The sequence below is a fragment of the Equus przewalskii genome, chromosome 7 (genome assembly GCF_037783145.1).
Source record: "Equus przewalskii isolate Varuska chromosome 7, EquPr2, whole genome shotgun sequence".
In the NCBI taxonomy this organism is placed as follows: domain Eukaryota; kingdom Metazoa; phylum Chordata; class Mammalia; order Perissodactyla; family Equidae; genus Equus; species Equus przewalskii.
The window spans coordinates 13,895,995-13,901,994 of record NC_091837.1 but is presented as its reverse complement, the minus strand read 5'-3'; the positions used below and the strand labels follow the sequence as shown (position 1 = coordinate 13,901,994).

General features: G+C 57.9%; 1 protein-coding gene across 1 annotated transcript in view; it reads left to right on the top strand.

Moving 5' to 3' along the window:
- Window positions 1-2,710: 2,710 nt before the first annotated feature.
- Window positions 2,711-6,000, top strand: part of WSCD2 (WSC domain containing 2) — a 108,649-nt gene continuing 105,359 nt past the window's right edge. The window contains exon 1 of the mRNA XM_070627071.1: window positions 2,711-3,190. The gene's annotated coding sequence lies outside the window, so the exon portion shown is untranslated. The remainder of the gene's footprint in view (window positions 3,191-6,000) is intronic.

The following is a 6,000-nucleotide window of genomic DNA, read 5'->3' as shown; positions in this document are numbered from 1 at the left end:
ACCCATATGGGGAAAAACAAACTTGTCTTCAGAGCTCCCACTTTGACCCACTACACGACGCCATGATGCTGTTCATAGAGGCTCATATGATGGTGCCAGTAATGACCATAACACCTTTATGTTTTTACAGATTTTGCCACTTTTGAGGTGTTTTCCAATCTATCATTTCCCTAACAACCCTAACAACCAGGCAGGGGAGACATTAGTCCTTTCACAGAGGATGAGCAGAGACTTGAAGGGCCAAGTGACCGACCCAAGGACACTTGCCTAGCACTAGAGCCTCATCTGGTGATTCCAAGCCTGGGGCTCCTTCCCCATCATGAGCAGCCCCATTCGAATACCCAAGGGGGACCAGGGAGGGGCAGGGGAAGTGGGCTACGGTGGAGGCGGACTGGGTCGTGGCTGGAGGTCAAGAGCACCCTCCTGGACCCCCTCCCCCAACCTGTGCTTGGCTCCTTGGACAGGTGTCAGTGCCCAGATCTCTGCCCAAAGGAGGTTTGTCCCCAGGGCGGAAGAAGAGGGTTATGAGTTGTGGTGGGAAGAAGAGGGCATGGAAAAGGCACAGCGTCTACCATTTGGCACAGTGCTGGGGGCCGAGCAGGGCGCAGAAGAGCTGGGGTCTAATCCAAGCTCTGCCATGAACTTGTTGTGTGCCCTTGGACAAACAACTTCATCTCTCTGGGCTTCAAGTTTCCTCATCTTTAAATGGACTAATTCCCATACCCGTCACCTAAGTGATTGTAGAGAATTAATGGGAATTGTGCTTGTCACTTAGTGAGGACACAACAATTGGTAGCAATCGATATTATTCAGATCACTTCTCGCTAATACAAGGCAACAGCGGCCATTAATTGAGCACTTACTTGTCTGTATCTCACCTAATCCTCACGACGACTCCAAGAAGTCGGTGTTACTTACACCCCCAGGTTGTAGATGAGAACAGAGGCTCTGAGATGTGGCAGCTGCCCGGGACAGAGCCAGGACTGAAGCCAGGCTGCCTGGACTTTTAAGGCCCCCACTCTACTGCCTCTGTCCCTCTGGGGCCGGCACTCTGGGAACACTTTGCTCATGGTGGGGAGTGGGTGAGGGGCAGGGGCAGGTTGGAAGGTGTGTGTGACATCACTAGTCCCTGGACTCCAGAGAAAGGAATGGTTTCATCTTCCAGGAGGGGGGCACAGGATGGGGAGTGGGGAGGGGAAGCGTCCGAGCAGGGTCTGCCCGGTGGTCCCCAGCCTGGTCGGCTTCCTCTTGGGCCAGTGGGGTAACTCCACCTGCGATTGCTGGGCTGGGGGAACTGGAGGTCCAGCCTTAGCAAAGGATTCGTGAGATGCATTTGCCAAGCCCTCCCCGTCTCCTGAGACAGAACCGTGTCCACGGGACGATTCCCTGTGCCCATCGCTTTTATACGGAGGTATAGAAACAAGACTGGAAGGAACTATGGCAAGGTGTTAATAATCATTCTCTCCGGGTGGTGGGAATAGGGTTGATTTGCTTTTCTTCACACTTTTCAGTATTTTCTGAATTATCTACATTAGACAAGAATTAATGTTATAATTGGGAGAACAACGTGCTCTAATAAAAGAAATGCAGATACAAATTCTTGTTCTAGTCCCAGTGAAGAATGCTCTGCTAATGGCCACTTTAGAGCATCTCCTTGAGTCCCAAGCTTACTGGTTTTGGAGTCAGCAAGTCCAGGATTCAAATCCCAGCTCTGCTCCTTTCCGTCTGTGCTAACCCAGGTGAGCCTCTTAACCTCTCTGGTCCCAGTTCTCTCAACTGAAAAATGGAGATGGAACAAGCTGCCTCCTAGGGTTGTTTGAATGACTTAATTAGATGATGTTTAGGAAACTACACGGCCAGGGAGCTGCGATCAGGCAGCTCCCACTCAGTGGTGGCTTTTGTCACAGGCCACATCACAACATGGGCTCCTTCCCCAGAGATCCACTGGGGACCCTTTGAAGGTGGACATTAGCTGTCATCCCCACCCTATAGATGAGAATACAGAGGTTCAGAGGAGTGCGAGACTTGACCAAGGTCACACAGCCCAGAAGGAATCTCTGAAACAGGCTCAGAGAGAGGAAGTGATCAGCTGGAGGCCACACAGCCTAAACCTACTGCCTGATAAGACAACACACTACCAAAAAGCCAACCTGCCCTTCTTCGGGTGTTTGCTATTTGCGAGGCTCCCTGCTAACCGTTTTGAACAGCATCAGCAGCAACAACAAAGACTCTCCCATGTATTGAGCACTTCCTCAGTGACAGGCAGTACATCACTTCGCCAATCATCTCAGTTAATTCTCCAAATAACCCCATGACTTGGGTCTCTCCAGCCCATTTTACAGACGAGGCAACTGAGGCTCGGGGACGGAGGCCGTTACCCGAGCTCCGCAGCAGGCCTGGCCCCCCGGGCCGCCCGGCTCCCGGGGAGGCCGCGGGAGGGCCAGGTGGCGCGCAAGGAGTTAAGCGGGAGGCAGCGCTGTGGCTCCGCGCGAGGAGCGCGCCGGGCAGAAGCGCGCTGCTGGCGGCGGCGGCGGCGGGTGGCGGTGGCAGCGGCGCGGGAGCTGGGGCTGGAGACGTGAAGTCCGGGGCGGCGGGCGAGCCAGCGAGGGACGCAGCGAGCGAGCGACAAGCGAGGTGGCCGGAGGCCCGCGCCCCCGCCGCAGCCCGCGCCCCGCGCCCCGCGCGCCCGGAGCCGGGCATCCCCGGGGCGGGGACTCTGCGCGGGGGCCTCGCCGCGGCACGGGGCCCCCGCAGCGCCGCCCGCCCGCCGGTCCGCCCGAGCGCCAGGCTCGCGGGAGCCCGGCTTCCACTTCCTCTCGCCTCCGCCTGCCTCCCCGGCTCGCCGGCTGGCGTCGCCACCGCCTCCTCCTCGTCCCCGGCCACCGCTGTCGCCGCTGCTGCAATCCAGGACGCGCACTCTTCCACTTTCCCGCTGGAGGCGCGGAGGATGCCCCTGGTACCACCAGCCCCGGAGAAATAGCCCCGGCCCGGCTGGAGGAGCCTCGGTGGCGAGAAAAGAAATCCAGACTCCTCTTTCCTTGATGCCACTGCAGCAGCTGGCAGCTGGGAAGGCGCCCACGGAGCGGGTGCGCCAAGCGGGACGCGGGAGTCGCAGGGAGAGACCCCAGGCGCCTGCTGGGCTCCGCGGGCAGAGTTCGCAAGCGGCTGAGACACTCCCCCATCCCCTCAGGTAAGGGCTGAGGGGCCTGCACCTGGTGAGAGGGCTCCGCAAGGCAGCGGGGCGCTGGGCGGCTGCGAAACGGTTCGGGGCCCCTCGGCGGCTTCTCTGCAGGCTGCGGCTTCAGCGCCCAGAGCCAGGCAAGTAGACGACCCCGAGTGGGGACAGCCCAGCTCTGGGTAAATGACAAACTTTCTCTCCTCTGGCGGAGGGGGGAACATTCCGGCTCATCCAGGCGTCCTTCCTCAGGCATCCCGCTCAGGGTCTTGTCAGGCTGAGCTGGGCCGGGAAGGCAGAGAGCCCGTTTAATTTGACTCGTGAAGCCCCCGCTTCTTGGCCAGTTCAGAGTTCGAAGGGAGAAGGTCCTATTTTCAAGTTGACTTTACAAGGTGTTTGCGGGGGTGATACTGTGTGAACGAGGTTCCCCATCACCTGGAGCCAGCACCCAGGGCTGCCCGGGCCGTGGGCTTTGTGTGCAGGGCTTTGCAGGCTTGCTCATGTCCCTTCTGGCCCGTGTGTGTGTGTGTGTGTGTGTGTGTGTAAGGACGGGGGAGAGAACTCAACCAGATCGCCTCCATCCCAGCCTTTCCAGCAGCCCCAAGTGTCCTCATGGGAGCCGCTCACCTCCCCGGCAGAGACTCAGGAGACATGGGGATCACCTCCAGCTCCTGGCAGCTCCTTAGATGAGCACACGATTTGGGGGAAGTTTCCTGGCTGCTCCATGAGACCATTCAGAGAGGAGCCTGGGGAGGGACAAACCGTGCAGAAAAGGGGCTGGATGGGCCTCAGGATTGGGGCTCCCAGCATCCTCGTGCCCAGCTCTGAGGATGTGGGGGCCCCCTCACTCCAGGCCCCTAGGGGCTCTGCCGAGCCCAGCACACAGCTCATGAGCGTGGCCCGATTATTTTTCCTCCTAATGAAAAGCATGCTGCAAAGAGGCCACTTGGTCCCGGAGGATCATTTTGGACCCACCTCTGTGGTCACAGCCCCCTAGATGGCATCCTGTTTCTTTGCTGGGCTCCAGCCTGGGGCTGGCTCATCTCAATGGACTGGTTGGTCAGTGAGGCAGGCAGTGGAGGGGCTTCTGGCATGACCCCAAGGTGGCCTGTAACACCTGCTTGGGCCGGGTGTCCCTCTGGGGACAGCATTGCTGTGAGGTTCTTAGCACGTGGAAGCACAAGGTGGGAGCCTGAGGACTTCCTGCCCTTTCTTGGGACCTTGACCAGGAGCCAGGTTAGGAGCTGCTTCCCCAGGCTGTGGAGACCCGAGGAGTCCTCCAGGATGTTAGCGGCCAGTGCTTGACATCCTAGGGAAACCGCATCTCTGGGTTGGGAGGGTGCCCTTCAAGTCTGCCCTCAATTTGCTGTGTGACTTTGGGCAAATCACTAGACCTCTCTAGGCCCAGTAGCTGTTTCTGTAAAATGAAGAGATTTCATGTATCCTCAGAGGCCCCGGTTCAGACACTCTAAGGCTCTGATGAGATTTTCAAATTCCCAGGAGGTGATGTAATTTACTGTTCAAGAGACCTAAGACTCAGAGGCATCTGAATATGACCAGTCACTTCACCCTGCACTCCTCGGTCCCCCCACTGTAAGATGGGGAGTTCATGGTTCCCACTTCAGAAGGGTGTTGGGGACTAGCGGAGATGGGGCACGGAAAGCACTCAGTGTATCTAGTCAAGACTGGACCTCCACAGACCCAGCAGCAGGGCTGTCTGTTTGGGGACCTTGTATGTGGGCATCCGGGTGCTGTGTTCCCCAGGGAGGCTGGCCCTGTCCCGCCTGAGCGCCAGGAGATCTTTGACTGGGGGGCAGGGCCTTGATGGCTCAATCCCCTGACACCTGCAGCCCCCGCTCCTCGCTGCTTCCTCATGAAAGCCCTGCTGGACCAGCAGCTCCCAGTGGGGAGCCCAGGGCCATGTGGGAGGCCTGGATGCATCCAGCTGCTGCGTCGCCATGACAACGGGAGGCGGAGGTGAGCCATCTTCACGGCTTCAACTTTGCAGCTGTGTAGGGACCCAGGCTGTCTGGGTGTTGGGCGCTCTGTTGAGGCCGTCCGTGCAGGAGAGGCCGCTGATCCTTGCGGGAACTGCCACGCTGGGGAAAGTGTCTTGCATGTGTGTGGGGAGGGAGGTGGTAGATTGCTCAGTCTTATTTCTTTCTGAGTGGTTCGAGGCTTGGGACATCTATGTCCCTTCCCAAACTAGGGTTCCCTGGGTCCATGCTGAAACCTCGATGCAGAAGGCGGCCCTCACTTTGGCTAACATGGAGCAAGGTCGTGGGCACGCAGGAGGGCCTGGGGCAGGAGCAATTCCACCAGGTCTGTGGGCTCAGTCTGTGGGCTTGACTTCAGGACTCCGAAAGGGAGCAATCTACCTTCCTGGTGGAGTGGGGTGTGTGTGTCTGTGCACATGCTTGTGTATGAATGCGTGCAGCTGTATACATTCTCGTGCATGTCTGTGCACATGTGCTCATGGGAGTAGGACTTACGTGGAAACCTACAGGGTGTGTGCATACAGGTTAGAATAGTGTCAATATGGGTGTGCACTTGTGAGATTGCGTGTCCGTGGATTTGTGAGCATGTGTGTGTGCGTATCTGCAAGAGAAGGTGTGCGTGTGTGTCAGTGTGAGTGTGGGTTGTTGTATGTGCTTGTGAGTGTTAAGCAGTTGTGTGCGTGTGAGTTGGAGGTGTGCCTGTGACCAACAGGTGCTTGGCTGCATGGACACACGCGTGTGCTGGGAGGGTCTGTGCAGTAACACCTGTGTTCGAGAAGCCCATGCATGCTTTGGGAGGTGTATGTGCTGTTTGCACGTCTTTGTGGC